Source organism: Thalassophryne amazonica, chromosome 16 (genome assembly GCF_902500255.1).
Source record: "Thalassophryne amazonica chromosome 16, fThaAma1.1, whole genome shotgun sequence".
NCBI classification, from domain to species: domain Eukaryota; kingdom Metazoa; phylum Chordata; class Actinopteri; order Batrachoidiformes; family Batrachoididae; genus Thalassophryne; species Thalassophryne amazonica.
The window spans coordinates 28,718,073-28,742,696 of NC_047118.1; the positions used below are offsets into that span (position 1 = coordinate 28,718,073).

Below are 24,624 nucleotides of genomic sequence, written 5' to 3' on the forward strand. Positions count from 1 at the left end.
ATGGCTAATCCTGACCTATTTCAAAAGGTCACATTCTGTTTCCTATTTTTATGCTCATATAGCTGAGGGTATTTTAGCATTCCGTTATATTATTGCTTGTGAAGTGATTTTGGGGGATTAAATTTAAAATATAGTGAGCTCACTCTCCAGATACTTCAGAACACATAAATGAGGTAGCACATATGCATATGCACAAAGGTGCATATGCCCCATTTCAGAGTTCCAACAAAAAATACAGACCATAGTCCAATAAAACAAAGAAAAACTCGAGTTTCCCCACTGACTGACTCTTTTTGACAAATAAGTAAAAGCTTTGCCACTGTAACTGACATTAGTGTTGCAGCAGACCTGTGAGGGTTGTCTTGTCTGTCCAGCAGGGAACCAGCAACACTTGCATGTGAATTGTCTAGATTTGATCCTGAGTTCTTTATATACACATTTATTTATTTTACTGTTAGTCTGACCAGAGCAGTTAGCTACCACTCTGCGTCCAGTCAGCTGGAGGTTTCTTCCTCTTAAATTGCCCGTTGGCACCCTTGGGGTGACTTATGTTGTAATTTGGTGTAACTTCAGGTTCTGGTCACAGTCCTGCCACCTGCAGAAGCTTTTGGACAACTCTGCCATTGCGGGCTGTATTGGCATTGACCAGGAGGCTGAGTACAGGAGTGTGGTGGACAGGTTTGTGGAGCGGTGTGGTCTCAACCTCCTGCAGCTCAACGTATCTAAGATGAAGTAGCTGGTGGTGGACTTCATAAGACAGAAGACCTGTCTGAACCCAGTTACCGTCAATAGAACTGAGGTGGACATTGTGGACGATTACAAGTACCTGGGTGTCCACAAATAGACAACAAAGTGGACATGATGGTAAACACAGATGCTGTATACAAGAAAAACCAGAGCCAACTGTACTTCCTCAGGAGGGCTCAGATCTTTCATCGTCTGCAAAATATGTTGCAGATGTTTTATCAACCAATCTGTTTGTGATATTCATGGACAGGACATCGAGGCGTAGTCGGGGGGAGGAGGGTTTCCGGTTTGGTGGGCTCAGGGTCTCATCACTGCTTTTTGCAAATGATGTGGTCCTGTTGGCTTCATCGACCAGTGACCTCCAACACTCACTGGATCGATTCACAGCCGAGTGTGAAGCAGCTGGGATGAGGATCAGCACCTCTAAATCTGAGGCCATGGTTCTCAGCAGGAAACTGATGGATTGCCTACTCCGGGTAGGGAATGCAGCCCTTGCCCCAAGTGAAGGAGCTCAAGTACCTCGGGGTCTGTTGGAGCGTGAGCTTGGCTGGAGAATTGCCGCAGCAAGGGCGGTATTGCATTCGCTGTACCGTACTGCTGTGACAAAAAAAGGAGCTGAGCCAAAAGGCAAAGCTCTCAATCTACTGGTCAATCTTCATTCCTACTCTCACCTATGGTCATGAGGGTTGGATCATGAGTGAAAGAACTAGACTGTGGGTACAAGCGGCCAAAATTGGCTTCCTTAGGAGGGTGGCTGGTGCTCCCTTAGAGATAGGGTGAGAAGTTCGGTCATCTGTGGGGAGCTCAGAGTAGAGCTTCTGCTCCTTTGCACTGAAAGGAGCCAGCTGAGGTGTTTCGGACATCTGGTAAGGATGCCTCCTGGACGCCTCCCTAAGGAGGTGTTCCAGGCACGTCCATCTGGGAGGAGACCCTGGGGAAGACCCAGGACTAGGTGGAGAGATTATGTTTCCACACTGGCCTAGGAACACCTTGGGATCTCCCAGTCAGAGGTGGTCAATGTGGCCCAGGAAAGGGAAGTCTGGGGTCCCCTGCTGGAGCTGTTGCCCCCACGACCTGAACCCGGAAAAGAGGTTGAAGATGAATGAATGATGAATGGATGTTTTATCAGTCAGGGATCTCCAGCATCCTCTTCTATGCTGTGGTGTGCTGGGCAGCAGGCTGAAGGCAGCTGACATGGGCAAACTCAGCAAGCTCATCAGGAGAGCTGGCTCTGTCCTGGGGGTGGAACTGGAGTCTGTGGTGGAGGTGTCAGAGAGGAGGATGCTGAGAAAACTGTTCAGCATCCAGGACAACACCTCCCACCCACTGCATGCCACACTGACGTCCTGTCAGAACACCTTCAGCCAAAGACTGAGACCACTGAGCTGCACCACAGAATGCCACAGAAGGTCCTTCCTACCTGTGGCAATCAGGCTGTAAAACTCCTCCCCCTTCTACAGGATGAATATATAATATCTGGAGTTATTCAGTTACTCTGAGTTATATGGAATATTCAATCAATCAATCAAAGTTTATTTATATAGCCCTTTCCACAGCCCAGAGGGTGGCCAAAGTGCTTCACAGTCAGATAAAAAACAAAGAATAACTTAATACCAATAAACAAATTTCAAACAGACACGTCAATAAAAGACTCCAACATAAAGTCCATTGCAATAGTCCAGCCAAGAACTAATAAAAGCATGAATGGCTTTTCCCAAATCTACACAATTTATAAAAGGCTTCACCCTCACTAAAAGCCGTAGTTGATAAAAGATCGACTTTACCACTGAGTCAATTTGTTTGTCAAAGTTAAAACCACTGTCAAACATCACCCCAAGATTTCTGACAGTGGCTTTAACTGACAATCCCCAATGTCCATTATCTGTGGGTCACCAAACAGAATACACTCAGTCTTGTCTTCATTTAGTTGCAGGAAAGTCAAAGACAACCATTGTTTTATTTCTGTGATACAGCTGGCCACCCTGTACTCAGTGACCATGTCAGTTTGTTCCAACGGGAGATAGATTTGAATGTCATGTGCATAACAGTGGAATGACATATTGTGGTTTGCAATGATTGATCCAAGTGGCAATATGCACAGGGAAAAGAGAGCAGTGCCAATGATTGAACCTTGTGGAACACCACAAACAAGAGAAACACTTGAAGAGGACAGGTCACCAACCATTACAGAAAAATGCCGATTGGAAAGGTATCATGTGAACCACTTCAGAACAATACCATCAAGTCCAACATGTTCTTTTGGTCTGGACAGGAGCACTGAGTGGTCAGCTGTATCAAAGGCAGCTGTCAGGTCCAGGAGCACTAAAACCACGGGGCGCTTAGCATCTACCGACAATGCAACATATTTTTGAACATGTTGTACAAATGTCTAAAAAAGTTCACTGTTTACTGTTACTGTTTTGGTGTTTCGGTAGTTTGGCAAAATAATTTCCTTTGGGATAAATGACATTGATCATATTTTTATTCTTAGGCTGAGTCTCAATTCTACCCCTTGGCCCTTCCCCTTACCCCTTCCCCTCCGTTTTACGTGGGCACGAGAGACAGAGGGGTGTCTCAATTCTCTTTTAGTAGCGAGGCGGAAGGGTAGGCGGAGGGCTTCAAACCCCTCCGTTTGGAGTGAATCTGGATGCACACTCCGTTTGGAGGGGTAGGAGGAGGTTACTGCTCTCTCAGAAAAAACAAACATGGCGCAGAAAGAGCCGAACAAATGAAGCGGCTTTCATTACAAATTACGTTGTTTAGAAAGTTATAACTTGCCAAAAAACTTTACAGACAGTTGTCTATGACAGCAATATGTATGCTGCTGGATGCATGTTGCATATATTGTCGTTCTGAAGAATATCGTAACGTCGCTCGTGCGCTGATGCGTTATAATGCACATACACACGAACGCTACGATAAGACTCTTTATATCTCATAATGGAGAAAATCATGATAAAGGATAAGCACGTTAATTTGTATGTTCATAAATCTTTGCATAATATCAACCCCTGCTGTTGGATTTCAAGGTCGGTAACGTGTGTGTATTTAGTAAACAAACGGGAGCCCTGAACACACTCGGCTCCTAATAAGCTTTCAGGCAGAAAATGAGAAGTTTCATCAATGGAAATAAGTTGGAAAATATATACAGACGCACATGTACATGTGTAACACATAACCTGACGTCCTAATAGACTGCTATTATTTGTCAAGGAAATTTCTAAAGGAAATAGGGCTGGATGCAAAAAATGGGAGAATTTGAAAAAGAAATAGGAGGTTAACAGAACTAGATGCAGCCCATAAACATACATACAGATGCTGGTCATATAATTACAATATCATGAAAAAGTTGATTTATTTCAGTAATTCCATTCAAAAAGTGAAACTTGTATAATGTATACATTCATTACAGACTGATATATTTTGTGTTTATTTATTTTAAATAAATAAACAGTTTTCCTGTTTTATCATTAGTATTTTATGATTGTGTGTCTTTTTTATTATTTTACTTCTTTTACTTATTTATGTTTTAAATTTTTTTTATTGTGTTTTAATCTTATTTCATTTTATTCTGCTTTTAAATGATGATTGTGAAGCACCTTGAGGCGATTAGTCGTGATTTGGCACTATATAAATTAATAAATTATTATCATAAATTATTTTAATTACTTAATTAATCAATCAATTAATGATTAATAAAATAATATTAATTATTATTATTGATTAATTACTAGTATCATTAACATTAATAAATTACTAATCAATTAATTATTAATATTAATTATTGTTATTATAAATTACAAATTAATTAAATTAATTAACATGACATGATTGCAATGCGTCAAAGAATTGTGTGACTTCTATTTCTTTGTATTTACACAGAAAGGCGAGAAAATAAAAAGAGCAAACAGGCTACTGCAACAAGTTGCATTTCGGTTGCCATGTTAACAAAAGTGAAGACGGCAGTTTTTTTTTCTCCTAAGGCAGAGGGGTGTCTCAGTTCATAGGGCTAGAGGCCTATGAACTGTTTTAAAGGGGTATGCGTAGGGGTAGGGGTAGGGCCAAGGGGAAGGGGTACAAAAGAGAATTGAGATTAGGGGTTATTCTTTAAAAAAAGACAAAGTTAAATTTTTCAAACAAATAATTACCTGTTTTTTTTTAATAAACAACAAAAATCCTTTTGCTCAGCGATGCTCAAAGTATTATAATCAGACTCTAACACTGACCACATTTGCAGTTCATGGGTCGAACAAGCCCCGTGTCATCGATAGTGTCACCACTGAAAGTTTTACATGGCGCCTTGTCGCTGTATTTTAACCCACGTGGGTCAAAGTCCTAATTTGTTTCCAGTTAAGGTGAATTACTCATATTGGATGTTGAATGCTTCATTAGAACACAAAGCAACACGTGTTGTGGTGTGAAGAAAATCTTTTTTGTGAATTCAATCAAGAGAGACCTACAGCTTTAAAAGATTTGCTTCTTCCTTTTGTTGCATTTACAGTTTCTGACTGGCGTGCAAAATCAAACTCTTCAGTTCTGGTTCATTCACTGAAGTGTCACATTGGAACTGTTTTTTTTTTTTTTATGGAAAGGAACTGAACTGACAGCAGTAAGTCCAACTGAGTAACGAATGGAATTAACCTAAGATTAGAAAAAAATAGCAGAAAATATAGAAAGTAGCAAAATAATTCATGAATGTGAACAAAGAGCCAAATGAACAGTGTTGAAAGAGCACATTTTTAAAAGGTTCTGCATCATAAAGATTGTTTTTTGGTTCTTTGAGCAGAATGCGACAGACTGGCGTCCTGTCCAGGGTGAACCCTGCCTCATGCTCTATGACTGCTCAGATAGGCTCCAGCCCCCCGCGGCCTTTAATTGGACTAAGCGGTGTGTGTGTGTCTCACTCTAACTCCATATAATGATTCTAATACTGTCCTAAAAAATAACACCAGCAAGACTGTGTCTCCTTTTGCACTCTATTTGCTTTAAGAAGATTTCTGTTCAATTTCTGACACTTATGTCAAGTAAATGACCATTTATTGAAAATGGTTATGAACCAGAAAAATCCGTTGATTTCTTCCACTTTGACTGCCTGGTGGAAAACCTTAGAAATTACAAACTCACTAATGGAAATCTGTACAGATGCTCCTATTTGGCAAAACCCAGACTTTAAGATCAATAAAGCAACTCTTCATGTCAGCACATGGGAGCAGAAAGGAATCACACACCTTCATCACCTCTTTCAAAATAAAAGGTTTATACCATTTAACAATTTGATGTAGAGGTTTGGAATTATAGGAGGAAATTTTATTCATTACCATCAAGTAAAGTATGCTGTGATGTCAAAAATTCAGACGCATCAGTGTCCACCAGAACCACCCACATTAGTGACAGACATCAAGAACCTCCTCCCAATAAAGAAAACCTTGTCTAAGGTATATAAGTTAATATCAGGCGTGGACACTGTCTTACATTTATCCAGTTTAAAATGGGGGGGTGGACTTCCTCCTGACCTCTGACCCTGACCACTGGACACAGATCTGTAAAAACACATTTTCAATGACAAAAAACACCAACTTACAACTCATCCAATACAACGTTCTTCATAGAACACACATCACACAATATAAGATGTATAAAATGGGATTCTCAGACTCTGATGTTTGTTCACAGTGTGAGCTAAACACCACTGATACCTATTTTCATGCCCTTTGGTTCTCACCTGTCCAGTGTTTTTGGTCAAAAGTCACTGAAAAATTGCCCTCTATCTTGGGATATAGAATTCCCTTATCTCCTAATTTATGTTTACTTGGAGACACGACAATTATTGAACTGCCACATAAACAATCTAAAACTATACTTGCAGCAATGACTATTGCCAAAAAAAAAAAAACAATTTGGCTGAATTGGAAAAATAAACAATCAATCAATATTAACCACTGGTCAAACCTCCTTACTGAAAATATATCAATGGAAAAAATAGCCACTTCATTAAAAAACCAAGTACCAAAATTTAATGAAACATGGTCCTTATTTATCAACTCATTAAATTTGAATTTGGAGGGCTAATAATAAATAAATAAATAATGAATAAAAAGAAATAAAATAGAATTCTCTTCTTTTCTTTTTGCCTGTTAGGGAATGCCACTTTTGCACCTGTACTGTATTAATATTAGATTATAATTTGTTCCTATTATTGTTGACCTACTGACTTTTCTCTCTCTTGTGCCGCTGATCCAGGTTGCAGTTCTTTGGGGGACTCTTGTTGTCAGAGACTGATACTGTGTGGTTTTGTTTTCTTTTTTTTTGTTTCCTCTTCTTTTCTTCCATATGATTGAATTGGTGGAGGAGAGAGATTGTGTCTTTTATGCCGCGTTCACACAGGGCGCGACGCCAGCGACTGCAGCCACAGGTTGCCATGTAATCCCTATGTAAGGATGCGTTTTGGCACCAAACCGTGCAGCGCGACGCGATGGAGGCGAGTGAAGCGACGCGAGTGAAGCAGTTTTGAGCGTTTTGCGCGTTTGTGGCGCAATATTGCGTCGCGTCACGTCGCGTTGCCCTCCTCCCCAAGTTGAAAAATCTGAACTTTTTTGTCTCGTCGCGCCGCGATGACCAATCAGGGACTGGGTATGTAGTGACATGGAGATGTCTGGAGTTTGACTGAAGATGTGAATATGTTCTGTCTCTGGTAGCAGCCTGTGAGCAGGACTTATGTCTCTTTTGCCCTTTATTTCACAATTATGAGAGAGTTTTTGGAGCGAGCAGCAGCACCACAGTAAGGGGAGCAGAGTTTATTTTTCTTTTTATTTTACGTACGCGCGTGAGGGAATCGTCCATGGAGATTATTTTACTTATTAACTACACAGATGTATAATAACATGATGGTGACTGAGTTTTTTTGGGAAAGAGTGAGGAGCAGCCTCACAGCAAGCCACGGAGTTTCTTTCTTTCTTTTTTTTTTGTTTTTATGTGCGCGCGCGAGTGAATCGTCTGTGTGGAGAATATTTTATTAATTAACTACACAGATGTATAATAAAACAAATGGTGACTGGTTTCTAAACACAATTATGGCAGTTTTTTGGGGGAAGAGCGAGCTGCAGCAAGCAGCGGAGTTTCTTTTTTTTTTAATTGTTTACATGTGCGCGCGTGAACAGGACAGTTGGTCCTCAAACTGGGTCCTGCAGAGGCGGAAGAACCGCTGAAAGCGGCCGTCATCCAGACGCAGCTTGTGCAGCAAATAATGATACTCTCTGTATTGGGAGCTTTTCACAACAATTCGCTCCGTGTGATCAAGGTCCATCATGATGATTTGACGCTGAGCGGAATGCAAGCTCCTCCTATTTGATGACGCACCGGGGCGAATTTTTGCAGCGAAAGTCCACCCAAGCAGAGCGACACACCAGGCGAAGGAGGCGCGTCCGTCGCCACGCGACCCCTGCGAATTTGTAGCGTCTGATCGCGCCCGGTGTGAAAGCGGCATTAGACTGGCTGCCCCCTCAGGTGTGGTGGGGCTGTGCAGCCTGGCGGTGTGTGGATGGTTTGGTGTCTGGGTGTTGGGTCCTGGACATGCTGGGGGATTTGGGGTTGGGGGTGGAGCTTGGGGGGTCTGGGGGGGTTAGCTTCCCGGTGCTGCTGGTTGGTGCCGCGGGCTTCCGGGGGGGTTGGGTTGGGTGCTGGCCCCCGCTCCCTTCGGCTCCTCCCTTGCAGGGTGTGGGTGTGCCTCCATGCCGCCAGTGGGGACCCGGGTGCTGCGCCACGGAGCTTCTGGTCCTATTGTTGGTGGGGGTGGTGGTGGTGGGGGGGAGAGAGTTTGGTGGCCATCGTTCCTTTTCAGTTGGGTGTCTCTGCTCTACCGTTGGTGGTTTGGGGTCTGGTGCCTGGGCGGGGGGTGGTGCCTCTCCCTGGGGCTCGTGTGTTAATGGCCCCCCATGGCCTCTCCCTCCGGGTTTGTGGGGCCCGCCTGTCTCCCCTTTGCTCCTCGACTACCCCTGCCGCTCCAGGGTCCCATCCTGCACCTTCCCTGGTTCGGTGACCTCCGGGCGGGGCGGCCCGCCCTCTACGGCTCCCTGGCCCCCTGTCCACCCTGTTGGTTTGCTCCTCCCTGGCCTCCGGTGCTCCTCCGGGGCTGCCCGCCTCCCCCGTCCCGTGGTTTCTCTGTCACTTCCGGCGGATCTGGGGTTGGGCTGGGGGCCCGGTGGTGCCGGTGTGGGTGGCCTCCTCCCCTTGCCGCACGTCTCCCTTCGCCTGCTGCTTGGTGTTGGGCCTCACGTGTCACACCCTTTTAATGCACTTCACCATGTTAGCACCTGCACACACATCATATTGGGTTGTAAATAGCACATTGTAGGGGTCACATGATTTGCGGTAGGGTGTTGGGGATGGGTTTGCAGGGCAGTCTGTGGCGCAGTGTTCTGCAGCCTTCCACTGCAATCTCCATCCACAACCCCTGCCTTGCAATTTTAATGCACACACCTTACTTCTACACGTTTATTAAACACCTTCACCAATTTAGAGTCGGGGTCACAGGCGGTGGTAGGTTTGCAGGGCTGGCTGTGGCACAGCGGTGTGCCGTGGCCACCCACGGCAGTCTGCCACCTGCCGTCTCTTGCCCTGCTTTTAATGCAACACTTTATCTTTGCACACTTTGGGGGTTGTACACAGGAAGGGAGATTAACTGTAACAACTACGGTGGGGTTGGTAGGTAGGGTGAGTGTGGCACGTGGGGTTGGCCCCCGGTGGCTGTGGATGTCTGGGGCTCTGGGGTAGGGGGTCTGCCTCGCCGGTTCTGGTGTGGTCCCCTGGCCCTGCTCTGGGCCTGTGGGGCCTGTGGGGCTCGGGGTCCCGCGGTCCGTTGTGCGGGTGGGTGGTGGCAGTGCGGTGTGGGTGTTGGCACTAGGGGGCCTGCGGCTGCTGGGGGGATGGGGGGTCGTGGTCTCTGCGGGATGGGTCTCACTCGGGTGGTCTCCTGGTCATGGGCTTTGGTGGCAGGGGTAGGATCCGGGGTGGGGGGTAGATTGGGGTGTGGGGGGGCCATGGGGAGCGCTGCTGGCTACGCTGGGGAGCCTGGCTGTCGGGGGGCCTTGTGCTCTTTCTGGCCCCGGAGTCGGGCCTCGCCTTCCTCGTGTGGCTCGGTGGTCCCTACCTTGTGCTTTGGATTTGATTGCGATGGCTCCTTTGCTCTCCGTCCTTGCCGCCGCTCGCTCCCGCCCTCGGGGGCCGTGGCCCGGGTATGGTTCTGGGGCTCCCCCTATTGGTGGCCCCATGCCGGTGCCCTGTGTGCTTCCCTTGGGTTTGTGGCGGCTCCCTGTGACCCTGTGGGGGTGTTGTCAGGGGTGTGTTCCAGCGCCGTCGGGCCGCTCCCCTGTTGGTTTGTGTGGTGCCCGCTGGCTATGGGGGCTGCCTTTCCTGGCCCCCGTGCCCTTCAGCTGCCCCTTTTCTCCTGGCTCCCCCAGGGACCTGCATCCTGGACCCAGTTCTGTCCTCGCTCACAGATTCTGACGTGCCGGAGTTGTCCAGGTCATATGGTAATGTTCTGTACTCTTGTCTTGGCCCAACACACCAGCCACAGTAGTGATCGGATATTTAGCTGTGATCTGGGTCTGTGTGTGTGGATGGTTGTGTGTTTGTGGCCATCACCACAATTCAGTTTTTGAGTGCTCTTAAGGGGATTAACACTGTGGTGTTCTGGATTGGGGTATGGATGCTCACTAATTACACAACAGACTGTTGCTGTCACTGTTTGTTCATGTGTGGTTGTTTGTCATGGTATGTCGTATGGTTGGGGCCCCGTCTCCTCGGTGTCTCACATCACAGTTATTGTCTTCACCACTTGTCTCTCGTTCTTGTCTGTCTTTGTGTTGTTTTGGTGGTCGGCCCTTCCTGACAGAAGCTGTCGGTTGGCTTTGAGTAGGATGTTGTAGGCTGATCAGGAAGGGCGGTTGTGGGTCACACACACACCACATTTACTCATGCACTACATACCTTCTGTCTTGCAAGAATAAATTGCATATATGCGTATTAATGTTCTTAAATGGTTCTGCCAGTGTGATATTTACCATTATTATATATGCAGAAAAGGGGAAAAAAAAAGAAAATGGTTATGCACATAAGATTTGAACAAGATGATTCTGCTTTCTGATGGAGGTTTCAAAGAATCAGACAATGGCAAGAACTGAGCCCCCCCCCCCCCCCCCCCCCCCCACACACACACACAGAAAGCAGATGGATGTGGGCACTGGTCTGAAGGTGATTGGATGTTAGCAATCAGCTCATGTCTGAAGCAGGTGATGGGGAATGCCAAACTCCAAGTGTAGCCACAGACATTTGGCGCTACCCCATACGTAACTGCCACTAAAGCCACAGATGCGGTCACTAACATTAATGAATAGGGCTTTCTGTGTAGGCTCTCAGTTGTCCAGGTGGTTTCCATAGTAGAGAAGCTTGAATCTTCGACTGAACTGGGTTGCTTGATGCAAGGACATTTCAAATCGCTCACCTGCATCCCCACCGCTGAGGCTGTCTCTGCTGTGAGGCAGAGACTGCAGGAGGATGTGTCTCTACTTGAAAGGACCAAACTCACACCAGACCACATCTGCCAACTCTTGGAGATCTGTCTTAACACCACGTATTTCCTGTTTAGGGGGAATTACAATACTACAGGCAGATCCATGGTTGTGCAATGGGGTCTCCGGTATCCCCCATTGTGGCCAATCTGTACATGGAGCGAGTGGAGAAGACAGCCTTGATGTCTTTCATGGGCATCCCCCCCAGTCACTGGTTCAGATATGTCAATGACACATGGGTTAAAATCAAGCAACAGGAGGTTGAGAACTTTACAGAACACATCAACTCGGTGGACTCCAATATCAAGTTTACACGTGAGGATGCCAGAAACAACCATTTAGCCTTCTTGGACTGTGATGTTACGATTGGAGAGAACAGGCAGCTCCAGACAGGGGTTTACAGAAAACCCACTCACACTGACCAATATCTGCTTTTTGGCTCAAACCACCCCCTTGAACACAAGCTTGGGGTGATCAGGACTCTTCAACACAGAGCCCTACAGGTGCCCACAACTGCAGAGGGAAGGGCTAAAGAACAACAACTTGCCCAGAAAGCCCTCACAGTATGTGGGTACCCATGATGGTCCCTGGACAAAGTGCAGAAGTCCCAGAGAACAAAGAGACCAGATAGACAGGAGACAGAGACAAGAAGAAGAGGAGTGTCTCTCCCTTATTTAGCAGGAGTAGGGGAAAAACTACAGAGGATCTTCAGACAGCACAAAAGCCACGAGGATCACCCACAGCTGGTAACAATGGCCACGAGGGTCACCCACAGCTGGTAACAATGGCCACGAGGGTCACCCACAGCTGGTAACAATGGCCACGAGGGTCACCCACAGCTGGTAACAATGGCCACGAGGATCACCCACAGCTGGTAACAATGGCCACGAGGGTCACCCACAGCTGGTAACAATGGCCACGAGGATCACCCACAGCTGGTAACAATGGCCACGAGGATCACCCACAGCTGGTAACAATGGCCACGAGGATCACCCACAGCTGGTAACAATGGCCATGAGGATCACCCACAGCTGGTAACAGTGGCCATGAGGATCACCCACAGCTGGTGCTGAAGCCACCATCAATGGGCAGAATCCAGCCTGAAGTGGGTCCTCAGTCGCTGTTACCAATATCACTGGAGTATGTGTAATTGTAGCTGTGATCAGTGGGCACATGTGGGGAGGTGATGGTCAAGTGGTTAAGCAGTGGGCTTGTGACCAGAGGATCCATGGCTGAAATCCTCATCAGACAGACCTTGCATCTCAGTACTCTGACATGGGTGTGTGTGTGAATGGGTGAATTTGAGGGATCTCTGTAAAATGCTTTGGCCATCGATGTGCTGTGTAAATACAGTCCAAATATCATTTTCCCATATGTTGCTCTAAAAACTGTTAGCGGACATCTAGTGTTGTGCTTTGACTAATTCCGATGATGTTTTCTTAAAATGAATGCTTCCCATTTGGTCCTTGTTATGACCACTTTGACCAGATTGTAGTAATATCTGATTTATTTTTAATTTTTGGTTTTTCTGATTTATTACCATGTCATGACCCTTTTTGGTCAATATGTGAGGGCTTTACAGGGTCTCAGCTCCCACTTTGGGAACCACTGGTGTAGCTCGTGTTATTTTAACCCTGTTGTCCTGACAGCTTCAGATGTGTGAATGTCTGTAATTCAATAAGATGAAATTACTCCACTCATGGAAGTACAGTAAGCCACTCAGGATGAGAGTGTCAGATAAATGTATGAAATGTAAATGTATGTAAATGTGAGCACCCCCGTGTTCAGCCCCGTGTTTGACTGTGCCTCAGCATCAGTAGCTTTCGCAAGGAATCACTTCAGCTTATTTCATTTACACTACAAATTGGCAGACTATTCAGCACCAGATTCTTGGTTGCTTTAATGGAATTTATGAAAAAAGTCTGAGTTTTTAGCTTTTTAGCAACATGTCAGATGTTTCCATGGAGTCTGCAGCCATGAGGAGCTGCGTTCAGGAGCGTTTTGCTCAGAGTTGTTAATGTGTGAGCTGATGGGTGTGTGTTTGTGTGTGTGTGTACCTGCATGTGGTTGAGCCTGCGAACAGCATGTGTCTACTTCTAAGGGCAGGCTAAGCTCAACCTAAAACACTGTGTGTGTGTGTGTGTGTGTGTGTGTGTGTGTGTGTGTGTGTGTGTGTGTGTGGTGTGTGTGTGTGTGTGTGTGTGTGTGGTGTGTGTGTGTGTGTGTGTGTGTGTGTGTGTGTGTGTGTGTGTGTTGCGTGGCACGAGCTCCGAATGGAGCTGCTGTTTGCTGCTTGCCTGTCGCTCGTCCCCCCCAGAGGGTCATTCAGCCCCTCTCCCAGCTTCTAATCCCGTCTGTCCGGGGGAGATAGAGAGGAGCGTACAGCCGCCGCGTACCCAGGGCGCCGCAAACACAATCACCAGCCATTCACAGACACTTAACGGGGCTTTGCGCTTGTTCAACATGGCAAAACGCAGCAGGAGGGATCAATTTAATACAAGGCCTGACTCAAATGGAAAGCGGGTAAATAAATAAGCAATGACAGCAAGGACTGTTGCACAATTTGTGCAGCGGCTGTCCACTTTTTTCCTTTCGGTGGCTTTTCTGTTGGCTTTCTCTGTGTTTCCACAGTGCCTATATGACTGTATTTACTCTCTCAGCAGTGTTAGAGGACGAGCAGAGGAAGAGCAGCCCTGGCTCCTCTCTCTCGCTCTCTCACTCTCTCTCTCTTTCATCAGGGTGTGTTATTTTAATAAATCACTTCTGCCATTGCTTGGTACATTAATTCCACGGGCCCAGAGGGCTGTGTTGCCACTAGCAGCGATCTGCATGAGGCGCTAAATGATGTGGGGATCCCCCGGTGAGAGAACAGAGGCTCTCTGAATCTTCCCTCCATCTCAGTCTTGTCGATTTGGCTCTCACCCTCGCTGGCCCGGATCTCGGCAGACATCATAATCCAAAGCGCGCCAAGGCCTCACTGCACCTCACATACCAATGAGACACACATATAACCGGCAAAGAAGGCGCCTGACACCACACTTTGCAGACAGACCCCCATGTGGTTTCATTAAGCTCATTCATCTCTACGTCTTTAGCACACGGTGTAAGTAAACACTGGCTCCACTGCATGTGCGTGTGCACGTGCACATGTTTTTCCAAACACATTATGTCCAGACTGTCACAGGGGCAATACCTTTCTCTGCTGCTTGACAAACATTTTTCTTAACTTCTTAGTTCCCAGAAATGCTAATTTATCATCTGAAATGCCACGGTACAGCTCCATGCTGAGGCCGATCTCTAGAATAAGCCGCGTGTCTAACACAGATATGACATAAAGGTAGCTGTTTTACATGGCTGCTTGACTGAATCCAGCTTGGTGTGGCTGCATGGAGGCAGGTGGTAGCAAGAAGCAGCAACCAAAGTGATAACAGTGGCACTTGCAGTGTTGATTGAAATGAAGTATATCTCTCCACTGGGGTTCACAGTCCCAGTCCCGCTTCTTTCCTCTCCACATCTTAATGCATAATGGACAGGCTTGTAGTTTTCCCCCATATCTTTGTACTTTACAACTCCTCAGACAGAGCTGAGGTTGTCATTGGTATGCACAGACATCTCTGGCAGATTCACCACCCATAATACCACTGGGACATTACACATCCCTGCTCCACGCAGCAGGGATTCGGCTACCGTAAATAGTGCGCTTGGGAGTGTGCGGTGTGTCCTGAATGACAGAGCTCAGTTGCAGCTGCAGATACCAACCCCAAACTCAAGGACTGCCAAAACAGTCATCTCTCATACTTCTCAGTTGTGGTTCTTACCTTCTCCTGCAAGGTCTTGGAAACTGGAAGTGAATCTGGCTGACAGCGTAAAGACCAGCAGTGATGTGGTTTGCAGCACATCAACCACTAACAATGTCTGGTTAATGCAGTAGAAATACGAGGTGACAAAGTAGGAAAAACTCTGCTGTGAAACCTCTGAATGATGGATGCTTCAGGTTAGTGACAGTGACATGTATGCTTGACTAAATGTTTATTTTGAAACTTATTGTTTAGCATGTAAAATACCTAAAAGACCTAAAAGAAGGAGTGAGAGCATAGCAGGCAGCTATGTTGATAGGAGTTGTCCTCCATATCTGTGAACTGAGGTTTGATTTCAGGGACATGGTTCATGCTATCTGTGTTCTTGGTCAGTATACTTCATCTGTACTGTACCAGTGTTCATGGTACTTGCTTTGGCTCGGGAGGTGACCTGCAGTGGAGTGGCATCCCATCCAAGGAAATTGAACGCACTCATTCAAAACATGCTGTGGTATCAGGGCCTGTCAAGGACTTATCCTTTTTTGCACTTATATAGGCCCTGAGGCCCATTGGTGCTTATCTCTGGATTCTGTCACGTCAAGCCGATGTGAGTCTACAACTCCCCCTGGATGGGATGCCAGTCTGACACAGGTTACTCATCAATCTGAAGCCAGTGCCCATTGACAACTTGGTGGACTGACACAATGTAGATTAAGTGTCTTGTCCAATGATACAGACAAGTAGCATGAGCAGGATTCGAACCCAGGTCTACAGATTTGTAGGCCAGCTTCTGATACACTCATCCACCTCAATGGTTGCATTACATTTGGTTGTTTATGAACTCACGAATATTAAAACATAATGGGCTGCATCTTCCACCCAGAAGAAAACAACACACACAGTGCAAGTGTTAATGTTGTTGACCACCTAATTCATTTTTTGATCCAATTCTCACATCATCTATAGTAAATCCCAAGCCAGCTTGCATTCATGTGGGTGTTAGTCAAAAACTGAAGTTTGGCCGGCTGCAGAGCTGGTGGGTTCATATTGTCTGACACCAGAAACAGTTTGTGCCATTAACCAAGGAAAAAATGTGTAAAGTTGAGTGTAGTCTAAGTATGCAACAGTCAGAAAACCCCAGTTGCAAGTTAGAGAATAAACCCTATATTTAAGTATTGTACCTTTTATGAGTGTTATAACCAGAAATCAGTTCATGGAATCAGCTGTTTAGACATGACAGCAGAAATCCCACACAATCTCAAGCCAAATGGGCTATATTAACTCTCCAATGTCTTCTGGAGCTACTCCCGATGGTTTCCAGGATGCATCCTAATCACATACATGAACCATGTCAACTGCTTCAACACAACAGAGCAGCTGTTGTTTTCTGACCCTACTTTAGGGCCCCTTCACACATAGCACGAGTAAGTAGGAATCAGGACGAATCATAGCAAAACAGCCCAAATGAGCGAACCACGAAAACATCGAGCTGACGTTAGGAGGGAGACACAGTCGGGCAGGCGTGAATGATCCCACTGCAGTTTCGTGCACCCGCACAAGCGTGCATGAAACATTGCAGTCACAGACGTACAGTCATGACATGAATGAAACAGTTCACTCTTATCATGTCCACATCTGCTGGCCCGGCATGTCCGGCCGGCCCCGCACATGCCCCACCCAACATGCACGTCCTGTGGATGGCGCGCTGCAGGACAGACACCACGTCATGTGGAACAGAGCTCACATGGGTGGCGTGACATTCAGATCTCCCACTGTGTGCTATGATTTGGCGGTCCGTTTCACCTGGGACAGCCTGTCAATGTGCATGCCATGTGCTCGCTGTACCCGGTCGCAACAGCAATATATGTGTTTAATGTATGTCCACGTGATGACACATATGCATTACAGTAAGGTCATGTCTGTTCAATCACGGTATGTGTTCCCCAGCTGGGACATCCAGAACCAGAGATCTCAACTGCTGCTGCTGTCAGTGGCCACGCCCCCCTCTCCATTCAGTGCACACACCAATGTGTCACTCTGTTTCTGTGTTATGTGGTCACTTTTCTTTAGTTATTTGTTATGTAATTGTGTATGTAGGTCATGTGGTACCTATTAATATTCCTGTCCTGGCTGTGGTACCTGTGTTTTTAATGTGACACGCCGTGTGCAGAGCTGTCATTTGTAGCTGTCAGTGAGTCTCTGGTCAGCAGCTGGGAGGCGGCTCCCCGTGCTGTGTGCGTTCAGACTTGGCTGTCCAGCCCCCATGTGATCACGTCTGTGCTCTGTTTTCATACATATCATCATTTTATGCAAGTGCTCCCCCCCCCGACACAAAGCGTGAAACACACATGCGCCACATGTGTTTCTGGGGGGAGACGCACGCGCACACGTGTGATACACATGCAGGCCACATGTGTGTTACTTTTTGCAATGCCACACTTGTGGGGGCACTGAGATAATTTTCACATCCAGCTTGAAAGTGCCAAGGCAGCGGTGTTGGATCTTTGAGTGTGTCACCTGGAATTTGGCCGACACCTGCCGTGAAAGGGATCAAATGGGCTCGCTGGTGTGTGTGAATAATTGTAGCGACAGGTGTACGAGGCATTGGAGGCAGCTCTGACTTTTCACAAATGGCATGCAATTCCTCCTTGGTGCGCTAGTTGGCTTCAATTGTGTTAAATGTGAAGGGGTCCTTAAGGATGAGTCTACCCACACTATGATGCAGAACTTATTTTGGTTGCTTGTATCCATAATCTCACTGCTTCTGTCAATTAACAATCTTCATGACATTAGGTGAGGTTGTGAAACCAACTCTGCTTGCTCTGTTTGTATCACAACAGCAAACCCAACTTATGGGTGATGTTGCTCCAGTCGTCTTGGTTCTCTATCTCTGCATTTTGGCTTTACTGATTAATAAGAACTCAAAATACTTGAACTCCTTCACTCAGAGCAGTGACTTGCTTCAAACATGGGGGGGGGGGGGGGGGGGGGGGGGGTGAGTAATCCACTGGTTTTGGGCACAGTGCCATAGTTGGATTTGCTGAGTCTTTTTAAACTTTTAAATGTCACACCAAATTACAGCGAGGATGGTTGGTAGTGTCAGAAGTGGACTGTGGGTCTTTGAACTGGAAGCATTCAGCCCAAATGTGAGTAGACTTTGTCTGAAAGGTTGATATGTGTCAGAGTCCAAACTTGAATGACAGTAAGAGTGGTCATTTGAGCAGGAACAAAGACTTGCTGTTGCTCTTGAGTAATCACACACAGTGTAAAGACACAACATGATGAAAGTGGCAATAAAAAGTACTTTGGCATTTTTAAGCAACAGGACGGCGAACCTGTATGTGATGGATGTGTAAATAATACAATTGTTACAGCAACAATTTCAAGCTTAATTAATACATTTCATAGCCATTTTTTTCCCTTTTGTAAGATATTATTTCATGTTTTTATCAAACAATTTCATTTGTCTTACTTCTGTATGCTTGACCTATTAAAACGCCATATGTACATTCTACTTATTACGGGTGCAGAAGCCTGTCTTAATTAATAAGCAGACATCCACCAAAGTAATCTGCCTATGTTGTGAAGTCTGTCCTTTCCATTAAGTGGGACTCACATTATCTCCTAATCAAATTAGTCACTTAATTGTGGCCCTCCCTTGATAGATGCTGTGAAAAGCGGAGCGCCGTGTTTGCTGGAGGGAGGATGTGCAAAGATAGAACATGGCTGTTTGATTACAGTATGAATTTTTAACAACCAAAGCATTTGCCGTCTCCTCGTTACTTTGAACCTTTTCAAAGGGTAAAGATAAAATAAAGATTTTATCTAATCACAAAGTTGAGAGTTGAGCTGGTGTGTTGGGGCTAAGTACCTTGCCCAAGGTCACTACCCAATTGTCCAACAGGGGATTGACCCCTGTCATCCACTGATCGGTAGCCTGCTTTCTTAATCACTTTCCAGTGCTGGCCTGCTGATCTACCTGAACTTAGTCAGTGCATTAGCTGTTTCAGCCTTGACAGAACTGCTCGTCCCCAAGACATGATAAATGAAGGAAACCTTATGTGACCACTTACAACATTCTGTCAGTCCTTGGTCATGTAGATTGATCTCCTGGGAGCTCCCAGAGTTGTTTGTGGGAGTGAAGGCAGCAGCAGAGTTGTAGTAGGTGTCCACAGGGGTAAACTCCAGGTGACTGATGAATGGCAGTGTGTGTGAATTCTTGTCCAGTTGGAGTGTTTTCCCTTGCCCTTTCACCCAGGCAATGAAGAGATCCACAGCCCAGTGAGGTAGGATAAGACAAAAGTAATAGAATAGTCTGAGCTTAATCAGTGGTGGACCCATCCAAAGCATGATGCCACCTCTGTGGTGAGAATGCACACACACACACACATAAGCAAGGACAATGAGGGCAGTTTGATGGCTTAATGGGTTTATTTAATGGCTTTATAGGATGAAACTGATGTTGTTGAGGTCAACCAAACAGATGAAAGAGGGCACAGAGGGCATTTATACAAATGGAAAATTAGCTATATATAAGCATGCCTACACCCCCCCCCCCCCCCCCCCCCCCGGTATACTGTGTGTGTTTTATAGGGATCCTTGAGCTTTGGCAAGGTGACGTTGTCTCTCTGATGATTTATAGTGGATGCTCTGACACTATATGGAAGGTAGAAGATAAATGTGAACACACTGAGCAAACAGTCAAAGGAGATTTAGATGATGTTGTCATGACGTTGAACGTGAAACATGCCTGCTTTGTGACAGATAATCCTCACAAAGACAATTCTCCGGGCTGCACGTTCTCACACGGGCAAAGCGTTGTGTGTTTGTTTCTGTAGCACCTCTCCTCGCAGTTTGTCATGTCTGACTCTGGCTTTAATTAGGCCGGTGAATTGAAGCGGCGGCAGCAGGGCTTGGAGCCCGCTGTCCACAGCTCAGCCGTCCTCCACGGCGTCTCCTTGGAGGACCCCTCTGCTCTGTGTGGTTAAGATAATAAAGGCTCACTCAGAAGATGTTAATTGAGGGGAGATAAAGTGCAGTTGTGGCTGGAGGGACGTGATGTTTCGGGGTGGAGGCAAAGGAGGGAGGCCTACCTGATTAAAGCCAGGGTGCTGACTTCTGCTTGGTGATATATGTACTACAAAAACACATGGATGTGGCTCAGAGGCAGAGAGCAGCGTGCATCAAAAAACCTAAGAGGCGATTATTAAAGTTGGTCCTGAATCATTTGTGTTGTGGCGCACTGTGCAGCACCATGCAGCACCAGCCTTGCACAGCCCAGATAAGGCTGAGACGATTAATGTATTTTACCTCTCGGCAGCTGCCGGGCCAGAATGGCTCAGCAGCCTGCGTGATGCACAGCAGAGGCTCGGGTAGTACGTTCTGGGGAAAGAGAGAGGTGTAGCATCCATGCAGGTAGAAAGAGGAGACAGACGCTCTGTGACCAAACAGATGAAGTGACAGAAGCTACATTAACAGTGGCATATGTCCGCAAGATGAAGCAAGCAAAAGAGAGAAAACAGACGCAAAGACAGAGAGACCGAAAGTGAGAGATAGTGGTGAGGACTAAAAGGGAGAAAAGAGTGCCAGCAGCCTCTATAATTGCCTCAATGCCACTGGGATTGCCTTCATTCAATTGAAGCATTCGCTTTCTCTGTATGTTCGAGGTGGAGCTAAAGGTGGAGAGTTGGAGGGAGGGGGTGGCGGCATGGCGTAGGTGGGTGGGAGATCCGGCAGTGTCCTCCCCCTTCTGGTAATGTAGAGCGATGAGGGCAGGAGTGGCTGAATCTTTAAGGGTGAGCGAGCACTGCGCTGAAGAAGAGCGAGGTAGCGATAAGGAGGTAGGTGGACCGCAGGATCCGACCCATCAGATGTGACTGCCTTCCCAAGTGCAATCCTGCACATGACCGTGTGTGTTTCACATTTCCCAAAGACAGCCCACCTCTTCACCCCCCCCCCCCACCTCAAATAAAGCCAACACACACTGTCCCCATCCCTTTATATCGCACACACGTTCCTCGAGAAATCCTTTCTTTATTTGGACTCCTGTTGGGTGCATGCATTAGATGCCGTGCTCCCTCCTCCTCTCCTCCTCGTTGTTCTTCTTCTTCTCCTCCTCCTTGTCCTGCTCTTCTTTCGTCGTCCTCCTCCCCCCGCTCTCTTTGCCGCTCTCACAGCCTAGTTTTCTTTTTTTCTCCTCTTCAATCTTGTGCGTGCAGGTTGCATCTGACGGAAGGACCGGCGCTGCGCTCCCATCCCTGCGCTCCTTCAACAACAGCACTGTGAGTGTTCTCATGCTAATTTGGTGACTCCAGCCTCGCCAATGTTGGTTTGTCTCTTTTTGTCTCTCTGTTGTTCTCTCGCTCTCTTTTTATTATTCTTTGCCTCCTTTATGTTTTCATCCATCGCGCCAAATGCAGCAGCAGCACAGGAAACGAGGAGAAGTGGAGACAAATGGAAATGAGAGGATGCACAGAAATAGAAGACAACAGGGATGACTAGAGGAGGGGAGAATGCAAGGGGGACGAGATTGCTGCGCTCTGCTCTCGGAGGGGTGTTTCTTTGGGAGGATTGTGGAATTGGTGAAGGATGAAGGGGGCGGGTCTTGGTTTTGTGAGTAGATAGTTGTGTGAGAATGATAGATGTTGACGACCAGAGAGGATCATCGGCAGCAACCATGTTTTTTTTTTAATTCTTTTTCTGTTGACGAACTTGATCCATTTATGACTTTAAATATTCAGCACATACACACATTTTCATGCTGTATTTCAAATGTTACTGATTTTTTTCCACAAGCTGACAACCCTTCTCTTTCTTTGGATAGGAATGAGGATCAGAATAATCACAATGTGGACAGATTTTTTTTTTTTTTTTTTTTTTTTTGTACAAATGGCTGTTTTGGGATGCATATCAATGCTAAAATATGCTCAGCATGCGCGCACACTGTTCAAAATGTACGCTAATTTCAAATGTCGGCGGCAGTGGATGAGCATTTTCACGGTAACTGTGAAAGAGGAGAAAAGACTTTCGGTTGGTGTTTTTAGTGCGTATTAGGCTGCAGGGAGCATGATGTTACCGCCGATGTGTGGCGTGTTCTCATACATTTGTAGTAATGAGCTGACAGTGTGTATGTGTGTGTGTGTGTGTGTCTGTGGGTCACACAGTCATTCCCACATGCTGCCCTTTGATCAAAGGGCCACATTTATTCCACCCACGTCATGCATCTGAGCCATATGAAGTGTGGGCGCTCTGTGTGTGTGTGTGGGGGGGGGGGCTGAGATGGATAAGCCCTCTGCCCTCACTCCAGTGCCATGACTAATGGGCACGCAGGTCATCTGTGGTGGACACGCACAGCAGCACAAAAACCTCTCATGCTTTTGCTGGCAGTTGTGAAAACATGAATGTTTTGCACAAAAGAAGCATATTGGGCCAACAAAACGCTCACAACACACTTTGGCAGATTCATTTGGCAGACGATAAGAGATTGATCTGACTGTGGCAATTAGGCAAATTTCAGAACTAAGCATCTGGCGTGGCGAGAACGCTTCGCCTGGCAGAGGATTGCCATTTTAGTTCCATTTTACGACAACACAGCCCGGGATGTGTTACCTCACAGAACTCTTGCACACATCTTTGTGCAGCATGTGAGTTGTGTATGTTGATTTGCACAACCTGCTAACTAAGAGAAGGGCTTTGATTAATGGTGATTAGGTCTAATAAGTATGCTGGTGTTACTGTGTGGAGCTCCCTTTGCCACACACCTTATCAAAATGAATTGTCAGACTTAAACGTCTGGGATGGTAGCAGCCTGCTGAGGATCTTGCTTTGTAAAGTAGGCTGATATAAATGAGAACCATTCCCCCAATTACGGAAGATTAGGTTACCCTCCACCAATCTGAATCCTTAAATCCCTTCTGTTTTTCACAGCGCTGTCTGTCGAGTGTAATTCAGCCTCCAGACCTGAGCAGAATAGCAATAAAAGAAGGTAAAAACTTCAGCGATGAAATCCTTGCAGTAAAAATATCTACTGCACATGATAATTAACATAGTGCTGTGTTGCACTTGTCTGTAATTAACTGTGTAAGAGAGGATGTCAGTTGGAAAGGGAGGAAGCCCAGACTATCTTTGTGCATTTAATGCAGTTGAAAGTGCAACATTTATCGTGTCTTTCCAGCCTTTGGCGAAGGTGCGTTTCAGGTGAGCGTGGCGCTCCAGTTGTACTTATTTGGGTCTTTTACTCCCGGCCCAGTCAGACATTACGCAATGCTTCCTTCATCCTTTCTGCTACGGTTCCAACACATGAAAAATCAAAAGGAAACATTGTTTCTGGGCCGAGCGCGAAGAATCTTATCATCTATTTTTAGTGTGCTTATCCTCATTGTTGCCTGGGCCACGATTCGTGCTTACGTCTGGCGGTTTTGTGCCATAAACTATGTTGTGCTTCACAGCCAGGCGCTGGCTGGTGACAACTCTCACCCACGTTAGTGATCTATGAGCCATATACTACAGGCCCCCTGCCGTCTTGCCAGCCGCTTGCAAACGTGCAAGACCAAAACAGTGCCATTCTCCCTGTGTGATAGGAGCCATATGCGCTCAGAGCACCTGGATTAGCGTAATGTGCTAGGCATTTATTTCTCATCACTTATCACAACATGGAACACACTGTACTGAAAAAAGGAGGGGAAAAGCGCATAAAGATAAAAATCACATTTCATTGGAGAGTGCTTATATGACAGTGATATATGCTGGGAGCATCCTGCCACCTCGCTGCCATGGGACTGAGTTCTGGGTGGCGAAATCAATTTGTGCAAAGGCTGTTGATGTGAGTATTGGTTTTGTGATATGATCTTCATTGTCCATTTTTCGAGATCAGCGAGAATGTGACGACAAGGACAAACAAACCCAACTACTTTCGCTCTGCTCCTAGTCTGGTGAATGATCTTCACCGACATGACTGTGGAAAAAGCCATGTTAATCAGAAGGGTGTATGTTTCTTCTCTCTGTTTCAACAGTATGGATTCTCTATTAAGAATATACATTCATCCATTACCACACGTCTTGATAGAGTATCCAGGGCCAGAGACGCAATCCTTCTGTGCATTAATCGCTGTAATGACTCAACAGAGGGTGACAGTGATTCTGGAGATTCACTGGTGTATGTAGATCAAAATGGGCAGCCAGTGGTGGGTGAGGAATGTTGGCATGACATTATTTGAAACTGGACATGTCCAGAGATGTTTCCAGTCCATGTTTTACTTTTTACAGCTTTAACCCCAAATCAGAACAAGTTGAGACAGTATAACAAATGGGAACAATGCAGTGATTGTTACTTTATTTATTCATTTATGAAGGGACAACACAAGTTAAACAGTGAAGCAAACAAGACAGATTTCTGTCACTGACTAATTTCTGTCTGTTGTGGCAAATCCATGCAGACATGGGAGAACATGTGAACTCCACACAGAAAGCATGGGAAGAGATCCCACAACCTTCTTGATGTTAGGCATCAGTTGTAA

At 46.2% G+C, this 24,624-nt stretch overlaps 1 protein-coding gene across 1 annotated transcript in view; it reads left to right on the forward strand.

Annotated features, from left to right (window-relative positions):
- The window catches only part of rbfox3a (RNA binding fox-1 homolog 3a), a 1,755,711-nt gene that overhangs the window by 609,652 nt on the left and 1,121,435 nt on the right, over nt 1-24,624 (forward strand). Inside the window, exon 4 of the mRNA XM_034190050.1 lies at nt 21,328-21,390. The gene's annotated coding sequence lies outside the window, so the exon portion shown is untranslated. The remainder of the gene's footprint in view (nt 1-21,327; nt 21,391-24,624) is intronic.